The sequence below is a fragment of the Phasianus colchicus genome, chromosome 3 (assembly GCF_987193195.1).
Source record: "Phasianus colchicus chromosome 3, bPhaCol1.hap1.1, whole genome shotgun sequence".
Lineage (NCBI taxonomy): Eukaryota > Metazoa > Chordata > Aves > Galliformes > Phasianidae > Phasianus > Phasianus colchicus.
In genome coordinates, this window is record NC_143438.1 from 84,035,370 (window position 1) to 84,048,789 (window position 13,420).

Below are 13,420 nucleotides of genomic sequence, written 5' to 3' on the forward strand. Positions count from 1 at the left end.
GGGATTTTATTCATGGGGAAGGTTTTACCAACATCATAAACAGAATAGTTACATCAGTGTTCCCTGTTTTCTTGCTGTGAGTTGAGTGTTTTATTTTTTTTCTGGTGTTTTTTTTTGCTGTGTTTTATTTTGTTGAACTCTCATATAGGACATGTAACCCAGAGTAACAACAACAAAAAAGATTTGTGCTGGATAACTGTTTGCATTTATTGCATGCGTCTCTCAGTTGAACAGCCTTCCTTGAATTCCTTTGTCATGTGCACTTCTTGAAATATTGCTTCCCTAGTCAGCAATCTTTCTTATATCAGCTCTTTATGCCCTTTTAGTCCTTGAACAAACACCTGTTACGCCAGGCTGGCATTATTTTGAAATACCTTACAAGCTTTCACTTGTGTTTCGTTATCCTGGATTTGTAATCTGTGTTTTTCCTGATGTGTGGTTTATATTGCATTGTTGCTTGTCTGCCAGGTCCATCATTTACTTTGTGAGCACTTTAGAGCAGAGATCTGTTCATCACATCAGCTCTGTCTGAAGCCCATACTGTATTTTTAGAATCCAGAGAGTGATTATCAATCATTGTGAAAGACCAAGGCTCCTTTATTCTGCTATCTATGAATACTGTTGGAGGCTTCTCATTGCCTTCTCCAAGCAAGAAATCAACACCCACAGGAAGAGTTGGTTTTATACTTGCAAAAATGGGTTACATTATGATAAAATATTTGAAGTAACATCCCTCCTTCCCCCAACAACAACCAAACAAAACTACCTAGCATTTGCCATTGAACAAGTGAGCTGGTACTGTGTGTTAGAAGAATTGGAGGTCTGTGTTGTAGGAACTCTGAAATGAATATGATTGTGTTCTGTGAATCCTTGTTTGTAAAATACTGAGAATGGGGTTTTCAGAAGTGCTTACATGATTTAAGAATCTTTAAGAGGCAAACTGAGAGAGTGATTCTTCAGCTGAATAGTTAGGCAATAACCTGGGATGTGGGAGAGTCAGGTTCAAGTACTTGCTCCAATTACCTTTTAATTAGTTATACAAAGTGGAACAACTTCAAACAGGAGAGACTGAGATGTCTTACCCCTGAATACCTAATAGCCTATGGGCTGGGACAACTCACATGGGATGAGCAAAGATTTGAAAACGGGTCACTTACCTTACTGATGACTGTTTTAACCACTTAGATATTAAATCTGATAGCATGTGGGTCTTTCTCATCGTTGTTTGTGAGGAAGGATTTGGCTGGCTTAAGCATCTGACTCAAGGAGAGGGTTTGCGGTGGAGGCACCCATCCCCATTAAAGGAACAGGACTCCCTGTCCTACTGAGTCGCTTAGACAACTTTTTGCTTAGATAGATGACCTTTTCAGTTGCTGCTTTTTGACACTTACCTTTCTTCATCTATTTTATAAAAAGTCTGAGTGTTTACTTTAGGGAGGGGATTGCATTAGATATCATTTTGTCTGAAGTTTAAGTGCAGCAAATTCGCATTTTTGCTACAACTTAGTCTTTCTGTGAATCTAGTTATCTGCCATAAAGTAGGAGTTTATAATGATGCTGACAGACCAAACAGAAGGGCACAAAAGACTTTTACCAGAACTGATATATTAGACAGAAAGGCTTTACACATTGTTAAAATGTATTTACTGCTAAAGGAGGAAACCATGCTAATACACTAATTACATCATCTTGAAAGACTTATAATTATCTCTGCAGGATTTCATGAGTCTGCATCCATTTGATTTGTCCTAATTCAGAGTCTTGTCATCCTCATCCGCAATCTCATACCCAGATTGAGCATGGAAATCTACACAAGCGTTCCTAATATGCAAATAGAGATCTGCAGTTCCACTTCAAAGCAGTAGCTTCTGAAGTGGGATTTTTAATTATTCCATTTTGAGTTAGTGACTGCAAAAGACTTTTTTTTTTTTCTTCTTCTGATGAGTTGAATATTTCTTTCAGTTTTGTTACGTTTGTTATGTCTCAGTAGACATTTCATTCTCTCTTCCATGTGAACAGTGAAATGACTGACCAGCTAATGATCTATCTGTTTACTGATTGTAATCCATAACTTCCTCAGGGAGTTGTATGTCCTGTTCTTGGGCTCTTTTGCAAATAGTATCTTACATAACATTCCTCGTTCCCCATCACAGGAGTCAAGAATTTAAAAACAATGGCAGGTATCAGCTGCCCTTTATTTTGTAGAGATGAACAGAGTCTGCTGTCAAAACTAAGATTCCTTGGACAAGACAATATGCTGGAAAGGTTAGCGGAGATGAGAAACTCATGAAGCAGGAGGTAGTATTATCATAAGGCTGTTTATTGCATGGCAGAAGACAGAAACAAAGAGGCACAATCATGTTGCAAATTGATAACAGTTTGAAATGTCAAGTTACTCTGTCCAAAATTGCAAGTGGTTGGCTGAGTTGTGGATGAAATCTCATTTATTGTGAATAACTATTTTCAAGTTGAATTCTAAGTATTTTCAAGCCCCCATTGAAAAGTGAGATGCTGATTATAACCTGATTATATAAAGTTAGTTATTTAAGATAAGTCATACTGTTTCACTTTCTATGTATAGTGAGATGACTTCCACTGGTGGAAGTGTGCAGCAGTAGCACTCCCAAGACAAAGCACTCTCAGATAACCATGGCTGCACTTAGAGAGCACATAATGTGATACGTCCCAGGATCAGCATAAACTATTGGTGAGACTGGTGAGCCCTGCGTGGCAGAAAGGCACACACTCACTCTGCTTCCCAGCTGCTTTGCCAGTGACTCAGGAACTGATGTTTGGTGAGAATGTAATGTAAAAAGAAAGGACGGAGGCATCCCGTAATTAAGGCTAGTAATAAGAGAGGAATCAGCTTAGCATGTGATATACAGTGAGTGAATCAGAGAAATGAAGGAAAAGTGAGTTTGATAGATATAAATGGGAAAGTGCAATACTGATAAATTGTGATGAGTAGTGATGAGATCTTCAAAAGGCATGCTAAAAAAAAAGGAAAAACGTTGTAATAAGACAAGAAGGATGAGTTCAAAACCCAGTATTACATACAAGAGTTTGGACTGTAAATTCGAGAGAGAATTTGGAATGACAGGAGAGGTGTGATCAGGAGAGGTTTCTGGCTTAGGGCTTATGCTGGCAGCCTGGGAGAATCTGGGGAGACAAATTTGATAGCATTACAGAAGCTGTGAAAGAATAAAAAATACGTCTATTGAGTTTGAAGATAACAGAAAGGAAATTTGTGAATTTGTAAAAACTCTTCTGTGCTCTCTGTTCTATGCTCAGCTATCAGATTCCATCTCCTATCCATCTTACAGTTACGTATTGCTGTCAGTAGTATTTGTTTAATTAGAACTTATTACTGTATTTGCAAAATTTGAAGTTCCCTTTACTGCAAAGAGTAGTAAGGTATTTCAGCAGGCTGGTACTGAGCTAAGATATGGGAGTCCATATAATGGTTTGTCATAAAATAGCTGTTCAGGTTTCATAACGCTTCTCAGGACCCAGTTTTGTGAGGTTCTGTATAAGAAAGAATGCTCCAGAAAGAGCAAATTGGGGTCAGTTGAGCAGGACATGAGGCTGTCATAAACATGGTTGTGAAGGGGCTTGTTGGGTTGGCAAGAACCAGCCTTTTGATACTTCGCATATCTAATAAGATATGGGAAAAGTGTGGATAAACTCAAGGATTTTGGAAAGTCAGTGGAGGGATGTGTAGGGTGGTAATATAGTCAGGATTAATTCTGTCTGTCACGTAGCAGGTGTTGTCTTTGCAAAAACTGGTAACTGTAGAGGAGCGTGTAAGCAGCTTAATTTAACATACTAAGAACAAAGGCCCTCTAAAGCTAGTTTTCTGATACAGTTCTGCTTCTGAGGCTTTCCTGAAACTATGTTAATAATAAAGACGGATGTCATCAGCTTAGTGGATGAGCTGATGGGGAAGAGCTCTGTGGAGAACCGGGGTATTCTGGTGAACAGCAGGTTGGCCATGAGCCAGCAGCGTGCTCTTGTAGCCAAGAAGGCAAGGGCTATCCTGGGGTGCATTAACAAAAGCGTGGTCAGCAGATCAAGGGAGATGGTCCTCCCCCTCTACTCTGCCCAGGTGAGGCCACGTGTAGAATATTGTATCCAGTTCTGGGCTCCCCAGTTCAAAAAAGACAGGGATGTTCAAGAAGGAGTCCAGTGGAGGACCAGAAAGATGGCAAAGGGCCTGGAGCATGTCGGGTATGAGGAAATGCTGATAACCTGGGTCTGTTCAGTCTGAGGAAAAGAAGACTGAAGGGGGATCTGATAAATGAAAGTGGGAGGCAAATGGATGAGAATCTTCTCAGTTGTGTAGCAATAGAACAAGTAGTGGCTTAAAACTTGAACGTAGGAAGTTCCATACTAACATGTGAAAGAGCTTCATTACAGTAAGGGTGCACAGATGGAGCACTGGAACAGGTTGCCCAGAGTGATTGTGGAGTCTTTTTCTGTGGCGATATTCACAACTTTGCTGGACGCCTGCCTTTGTGACCTATTATAGGGAACCTGCTTTAGCAGGGGGGTTGGACTCAATGATCTCTTGAGGTCCCTTCCAACCCCGTGATTCTGTGATCTGTACCAGAGAGAAGTAAAAGAATTGCAGTTAAAAACATCATTATCTGTCTGATGTTATATGGCCTTCAGGAAGCCTGTAAGAACTGGGGACACCTGTAGAGCAAAGAGTATCTTAGCATTCCAGAGTGTCCTGTGCAACCTGTCACTCGTGTGTGTACTAGGAAAGCCCATGGTGTTTGCTAAGACAAGGAAGGAGAAGCAAGCTGTCAGCTGGAACTGGTAAATCAAGAAGGATAATAATGGAAATAAAACCTGGGATTTAGTGGCTAATTACTGTACGGAGGGCTGTCCCAATAGGAAACCAGATAGGAAAACATTATTAATGGTTGAAGAATGTGACATGTGGAAAGGCTCAAGGGAGAGATTCATCTCTAAGGCATTCACAATAAAAGGCAAATACAGGCAATTTGGCTCGAGGGCATAAACTGGGACTGTCATGTAAGTGAGGTACACCCATTTTTGCACCCATTGCAGGTATAGGGTAGGTGCTATCTGCTCATAAGTAAATCTAGGGACAGACTCTAGTTCACATCAACGATCTTTTTTTTTTCTGGTTAGTGTGGCTCTGCACCATTGCTGAAGTCAGTGTTAAAGGTAGAGCTGGCTCTGTTGGACTTATTGCCAATCTTGATCCTGATATTAATATGGATATATTAATTCACTGAGTCTAGGCTGTATGTGTCAAACAGGATATATGGTTTTCAACTAATGTCAATTCAAGTAAAGCATGAGTCTGTACTTAGAAATCTTGCTGCTGGTTCCCACAAGTTTAAAGGTTATGTTCAGTCTTAATGAAAAATGACAGCATGACTAACATTGCTGTTTTGTCGAGTATGAAGAAGAAATGCTGTCAGTGAAAAACTTCTGTGGGACAAGAATTTAATCCTTGGAACAAAAAAGATGCAAAAGGAATAAAAACTGAAAAAACTCAGCTTGACTTTCACTGAAGGTATACTTGGGGAATGTGGGAAACACCTCTAGAAAATCAACTGATTTTAATAAACATGGTGTATGCAGTTCTCCAAAGAATAAGTCACACTTTGTATTTAATCAAGCATCAGCTTCACAGGTGATATAAATCAACAGGATTTTGTAGGAGCTGATGAAGATAACACTGAATTGTGCTTGTTTTAGGATTTAGTCCTTTTCACACTATGGAAAACATGGGTTTTAGTGATCTCAGTCAACCAGGGAGAGCCATGCAAGAGTAAACAAGTTGTTAATCTGAAATCACCTTAGGGCCTTTTTCTTCTCCCACTGAAATCAATGTCTAAATTCTCATCAGTTTGAGTAGGACATTAAACGCACACACAAAAAAAAAGGTAATATCCATGTTAATGTATTTTCTAAATATATGAATTAATCAGCAACTTGGTAAACTGGTTCAGCAGCCCGATGCACTTGCTGAATCAACCTTGCTAAGAAAGATGCACCATCTGCCTCACAGTCTTTACCATGCTGCTGGAAAGGCAGCATTTTTATAAATATAGTTATTTTTGTTGTTAAAGTCCCTAATCTTTGCTCAGGCAAAGTTGCTTAGAACAGCACGTTTTGTATCTCTACTACACCTTGCATGTAAATTTTGTGGCAGAACGTTAGGTAGGGAGGAAGTTAGTACAATTATGTTAGTGTTCAACTGTCTTAAGCCATAATTCCTAGATGTGTTCATAAATATTTCCTAAATACTCTGGAATATTTTGTGTATTTATATGTCATGTACTGAAAAAGTAGAGAGAAAAAAGGTGAAGACAGAATTCTATTCTTCGTTATAAATATCTACTACCTTTCTTCACTTTAGTATCTTGGGAAAATCTCACTTGTAACACACTTATTGCTGTCTTTACAAGCTAGTTTTACAGTATTGGTAACAAATAGTTCCAATACTGATATTTAAATGCAATCCCCTTTCCTTTGCTTCTTTTTACCCCTTTGTACTTTGCAAAGCAGGACATTGGGGGTCTTGGAGAGAAACAGAAGGATGTTCAGAGACCTATCTCTGCCATAGTAAGTAATTTTGTACCTTTATCTGGTGCTCACTTTAATCCCATTCTGTATATTCAGTTCCTTTCCAAACAGGAGAAAGAAAGCAAACAGAGTGGGCCGAAGTCCATTTCTAGCCTTACCAAAATGGCTCCCTCATGTGATGACTTGTGAGGAGTTAGGTTTGGATATACCCCTGTATGCACAGCATCGGCCTACAGAATTTGTGCTTGCTTTCTTTATAAAAGGTTAAACATCTCCAGCTGTGTTTGTAGTAGGGAAAAGGAACTGTGGTGAGAATGTACCTTAGCTGCAGCCACCATATTGGCATGCTGCTTTTGAACCCCAGCAACTCTACTTCCCCTTTAGACTGTTATTCTGGCAGTTTGGGGCTATTTGAAACGTGCTGACAGCCATTTTCTGTTGTTCTGGCCCTGTTTAATAGGCACTATGTGTCATAAGTATGGGTCAACCCTCATAAATATGCCTCTCTTGGCATTTCACAACTGTCTGCAAAGGTGTTGCTCAACCAGAGTCCCGGCCCTGCAGCCATGGTGTGCAGAGGTGTTGAATCTCCTGGATCAGATGTGGGCCCTGAGGCGATCCTGACTGCAGCAGCCGTGTTCAAACAAGTGCTGATCCTGCTGCTGAATGATGATGTCCTTTTTGACTGCCTTTGCAGATGTTTCCAAGAGCTGCGTTTTATTTGTGCATCAACAAATGATCTGATGTTTGCTAAGGATTTGAATCCAGCCATTGAAGAATAATAAATGACTGTTTAGGTTAAGCTGAAATTTTGCAGCCTGATTCAGTTACAGTGGTGACTCACTTCGAGTTGGTTCTCACATGATTCACAAAGAGTAGGGGTGACTCAACCCACAAATTTACTTAGCTCCCATGTTATTTTCCCTCTCAGTGAAAAAAATTGGTTGTAATAAATAATCACAGCAAACTTTGACTTGCCCCGAGGTAAAATAAGTGTGTGTGTTGAAAGGCTGCATATTTGTAATAAGAAATTATTTACTGAGGTAAGGATGAAATAATAGGACACATGGATCGTTAAACAAGAAATGTACCGTGCATTTTTGTTTGATTCTCTTGCGTAGCAGATCTAAATAAAGGAAGAATGGTTATTCTTATCTAATGACAGTGTCCACCAAGGCTTTTTTGTCAATGTCCTTACTTACATAGCCAATGAATTCTTGGCATTAGTTCTCTGAAGTAAGTGATATATGACTGAATCCAGACATTTTTGAAGCTATGCCAATTCAGAAAGTGCAAGTTACTCAAGCTATCCAAACTGGATCTTAGAAGGGTTTCATAAGCTGGTCTCACAAAGTCCTGAACTACCTGAAGTCATCTGTATGAAAAATGCTGATGGAGTTCCAGTACAGTACCAAATTTGTGGGGGTAAGACATTCTCTCCCAGCAGGAGCAATGAGGCACTTGTTTTTTATTCAGAAGTCACAGCTGCTATCAGTGTTCCATAAGCATGTGCACAAACACATGGCTGTAGTGTAAATGCAGTCTAAATTACTATGAGTTTAGAGTTAGTTGGAGGCTGTCAGTCTATCCCTTTTTGGGTTGTCTCAAGAGGATATAAACATCTAGGTAACCTCAGAGCTTCTTAGCACCATGTGAGTAATCACCCTCCCTTTCATAAGTGAAACAACAAAGAATCTGGAAAATGAAGAAATTCTGCCACGTCAGCTGACTTGATCATTAAAAAGGTCATTGACAAACAGGATTGTTTCTTAGCCTCATAAATACCTAGTGCCAATAATATCCATAAATTAAACTTTAAAAGTCCATAGCTTAACGGGATTAAATTACAGGGAACAACTAATATGTGGTTTGAATGATTAAGGGGAAAAATTGGAATTCTTTGAAAAGATAGCATCACTGTACAGGAAATGCCACCGTGGTTCAGGCGTGGCAAGAAATTTCAATGAAATGGCAAATTCCTCAGTACTAAGGGGCCTAAACAATGACCCTGAGAAAGAGTACATAAGAGCAGCGATGAGATAAAAGACATGCAGCTAAAGAACTTAGAAGGGCTCAAGAGGGAAGAAAAGGTTAGGGGATAACCATGGAGCATCACATGCTGAGACACTGTAGCGCAAGTCCCGTGGGACATTTTTGTGGCACACAGAATGCCACCCTTTTGTCACAAAGTTTGCCAAGCAGCCACAAGCTGTTGTAACGTTATTTATATGCGTATGTTATTTCAAACTTTCCCTCAACTAAAAGGGAAGGTAGAAGGATGGCTTTGTGTTCAAAGTAGAGGGCTGGGAATTATTTATTCTTGGTTCTGCCAGTCTCCTTGTGCATCCTTGGGCCAAGCTGTTCATCTCTTTGTGACAGTCTTTCTATTTGTAAAATACAATTGATAGTATGTATGTCACAATGGATGTTTGAGGCTAAATTCTTTAATAGTTGCAAAATGCTTTGAGATGTAACACTGGGAAGGACAAATTACTTAACACTGTAATGCTGCATGCATGCAGTTATGCTAATTAGTGCCTTTTTAGGCACTGATCCCTTATTGTTTGTAGATTAATGCTGCAAGCTGGTCCAGTTTTAGTCAAAGGTATGTTTGACATTTAAGTTCTTTACAGAGAGAGTGGTGAGGTGCTGGAACAGGCTGCCCAGAGAGGTTGTGGATGCCCCGTCCCTGGAGGTGTTCAAGGCCAGGCTGGATGGGGCCCTGGGCAGCCTGGTCTAGCATTAAATGGGGAGGTCAGTGGCCCTGCATGTGGCAGGGGGTTGGAGCTTCATGATCTGTGAGGTCCCTTCCAACCCTGGCCATTCAGTGATTCTGTGACCTAACTGGCTCTGGGACTGATCTGGAACAGAAGAATTCCTTTTCTTTTTGACAGTGCTAATTGATGAAATAAAAATTCTCCAGACTGGCCCTTAGAATACCTGGAGTTTACAAGTTTCTTAGGCTTGTGCAAGCTAGTCTTGCAAAAGCCATTGGATTGGCTAATGGATTTTTGGAGGCAATCTAACTGTTTATGTATTTAACACACACACATTGTGCCAGTGAAAGAATCTGCAAAAACAAGGCTCATTCTTGTGGATGTATTCTGATAGAAGTCAGAGAGCTGCTGTGGGCTGGTCACTTCATAAGCATTGCCCATTAAAACACAGTAACCTATTTCCATGAGCAAATGTTTATTTTGTTAAGTAAATCACGCCTTTGTTTCCTTAAACAGTGTATTTTTGGGGGCTGTATTTCTAAATATCTTTTCCTGTCAGAAATGCTGTGTCAGAAATGATCATGTATGGTGTTACCATTGATAATCTTATATAACATGTCTGTTCTTATTGCTGAGCTTCCATGTAAATACTCGTGTGGTTCATTGCTGCTTTGTGACTGTCACAGCAGATCCTTCTGCTTTTTCTATTGCTGTAAACAAGCTGTTGTGACTGATACTTCTTTTCACCATATGTCTTTAACACTCCCAGTTCATAGTTATATGTCATTTCCAGGATGCTTTGTAGGGTGTGTATGCCTCCACCCCATTTCAAAATCAATGTAACTCTCAATGGATTGACTAATGACTGCAAGGTGTTGCTTAGCATGCTGGTTTTGGCTGACAGTGCTGCTAAATGAACAGCCGTTTGCTTAACGTGTCTTTCATGGTTCCCATGTGAAGTAATTTTTACTGACAAATTGAACATACTGATGGCTTCAGGTTTGCTAGTGAGCATCTCTCTGATAGGCTTCTGAAATCAAAAAGTATGACCCCAGCTCGTTACCTTGAGTACTGATAATTCTGCCCCATGCCTTAGCCATATCCTGTGTTTATATTGGCCTCCTTCATTTTGTTTTGCTGATCTCATCACTACGTCTGTCATGAATCTGTACAGTAGGCAGTGGGTGGTGAGAACTAAAGAAAACTGGAATGTACCTGTAAGTGTGGTGTGCTGATGCAGTTTGTAAGATGTTGCAATTCTGCCCCACTCTGAGGAGCTAGGATTGATGTCTAGGTTTTATTTTTCCTTTTGTTGTCATGTGTTGTTGCATGAGACCATTCTTAAACCTATTCATGGAGTCGGACATGCAGCACCAAAGAGAAATTGCTCATGCACAGCAAACGTATTTACTTGTTATTACAGTGGGCGGACGTGCTTTATTATTCACCTACGACATGTTGACCTTCCAGAAGGTCTACTTAGCATTTCAGTAATAGCATGTGACAATGCAGTATTGAGTGTGGTCAGGGATGGTGTCCTGTTAATCATGTTAATGAAAGCAATCATCTGGAGGTGAACAGAAACTGAATTCGATCTTGTAAACACGTGAAATAAGTTAAACTACAGGAAGGAGTGTTCTTCAACCATCTCTCATCTGACTACAGATTTCTACATTACATGGTTGTCTGAACCTATGTCATACATGCTGCATTGCTGGACTGTCTTTACTGCTTCGCATATTGCTGTTGGGAAAACAACTGTTATTAATGACAGTTTTTCCTTGACAAATGGGGATTTGTTCATGTTGCTTTTAGAAACATGACATGCATTTACCTTGGTAGGTATCTGGCAGCGAGCTGTATGACTCTAAGTGTGCAGGCAGTGGATCCCTTGAGGTTAGTGTAGATGCCTGCATGCAGCTTCTTGTAGTCCCACAGTGGCAGGGACAGAGTTTCTTTGTATACATACAGTGCAGCTTCTCAAACATCCGTCCTTTTTGCTAACATAATGGTGTAAGTTACAGTTCCTGCTTCTTGTTCTGCTCATGTGCGTTGAGCCCTTTAATTCTGGAAATTGGACCCAAGGGTATTACTGGAGACACTGCTTGATGAGCTTCTATACTGAAATCTTTCACGAGTCAAGAACTAGATAAAAAGAGCCTGATCTAACTGTCTTGATGTGAAAAGTTAATCCCTGTGGAGAAGAATAGTTAATTGACACTGGGACAAATGGACATCTGTAATGAACATCCAGATCGTTTCTTTTACTCTTTGTGTGAGTATTGGCAATTTGGAAACTTTTTTTTTTTCAGTATACACAACTGGTTCTTGTACACATTATCTGGTCATAGTGCTCTCATTCTTGATGAGAGCAGTCTTAGTGACTGGGTATTATTTGGGCTACTCTTGTGCATGTGGTCCTGTGTTCAGACATGGTGGTAGGGAGAGAACATCTGTACAAACAGCCTGAAGGAGCTGTTGCAGGAAGGAGTATGTCTGCACTGTGTGCTGTCCAAATCAAATCATTATTTTATGATGTGTTGGATTTAAAATGTATTTTGATGTAGTAAACGCTTTCTGTGTTTGAATACAGCTGACAGCCAAGTTTCTTCTGCAGCTGAGTGCAGAACAATGTTGGTTTTGATTATGGTGGGTTCTCTTTTGCAGCAGTGCTGAGACAGACAAATCATTTGAGTGCATATGATTGCCCCATTGCCTGAGGCATAGGATGGCTTTCTTTCTTTGCTGCTTTTGCCAAGTGTCAGAGGATAAGGACTGTAAGCTGCTGCTTGGTTTTATGCAGCGGTCTGAGCACCTGTGATGCTCCTGCTGGTCTTTCTTAGTGCTTATTATAGTGTCTGTCCCATTTGCAGCTGGGTGTTGTGGTTGGTGATCTTTTGTCTCCAAGCACCTTTGAAAACTGCAAGCTGTCACCTGGCTGTTTGTGTTTTTTTCTTATTCTTATCCTTGCCATAACTTGCACCTACCTGACATAAATGTGCCAAACTATCTTTGCTCTTGAAGGAATAATAATAGTTCCGTGGAACTCTTAATATAAAATGTATCCCATAGGATTCCCTGCCTCTCTGTGAATGCTGGAACACATAATCAATTTAATGAAAGGCTCCTCAGTGGGCTCTGTGCTGTCTGTCTGGTAAGGGGCAGGATTTAAGGTGCAGCTGGAGAAGAGCACAGATGGTGTTACCTCCTTGTTTCAGAAGGACGTATTTTGCCCTATGCTTTGTATAGGCTGGAGTAGAAATAATTTTTGGTTCAGAAAATGTATATGATTCAGATCTGACAGATGCTGCCTTCTTTCAGAGGCTGTACTTCTGCTGGCCATCAGTGCATAACATTGTCCCCAGCCCACCACTGTAGTTCTTATGAAGACTAGCAAATGTACAGTGCCCTCAAATTTAATGTTGGCTTGAGAAACAGAAGGGAAAACTCTTACTGTTTTTTTAAGGAGTTCCCAGAGTACTTCTTACATTCTTAGAGTAGCTTTACGTTGCCTCTGTCATGACTTCCATTATTATTTGCAGTCAAATTTTTCATTTATTCCAGAGGCAATTACTGTAAGCAAGTGCTTTTAAAGTAGTGATCTTTTTGCCTAACTGTATGGCTTAATGCTTGTTGTTCACATGGCACAAATAAATTGAGGTGGTTTCATTTTGTATTAGCTATCTGTACTGCATATTCTGCTGTTATTACATCAATGACCATATAGGTTATAAGCCTCTGAAAAGTTGATTGAAGAAATGATGAGAAGGGAATTAAAGCAAGCAAAAACTAGAGAATGTAGAATGTCCGTCCTTCCTTCCTTCCTTCCTTCCTTCCTTCCTTCCTTCCTTCCTTCCTTCCTTCCTTCCTTCCTTCCTTCCTTCCTTCCTTCCTTCCTTCTTCCCTCCTTCCCTCCCTCCCTTCCTTTCTCTCTTTCTCTCTTTCCTTCCTTCCTTCTTTCTTTCCTTCTTTCCTCCTTTCTTTCTTTCTTTTTAATTTCTGTTTTTCAGCCATCTTTTTACCCTGTGGGACAGAGTTAGATTCTTTGTTACATTCACATGCAGTGCTGTGCTGGTTGTTGTTGACCTTTGCCACTCACAGAGGTAAATTTGACTACAGAGGTTCAGTTGTCCTTA

The 13,420-nt window shown here is 40.2% G+C and overlaps 1 protein-coding gene across 1 annotated transcript in view; it reads left to right on the forward strand.

Annotated features, from left to right (window-relative positions):
- NSMCE2 (NSE2 SUMO ligase component of SMC5/6 complex) overlaps positions 1–13,420 on the forward strand; it is a 130,200-nt gene that overhangs the window by 48,666 nt on the left and 68,114 nt on the right. The gene's annotated exons all lie outside the window — the stretch shown is intronic.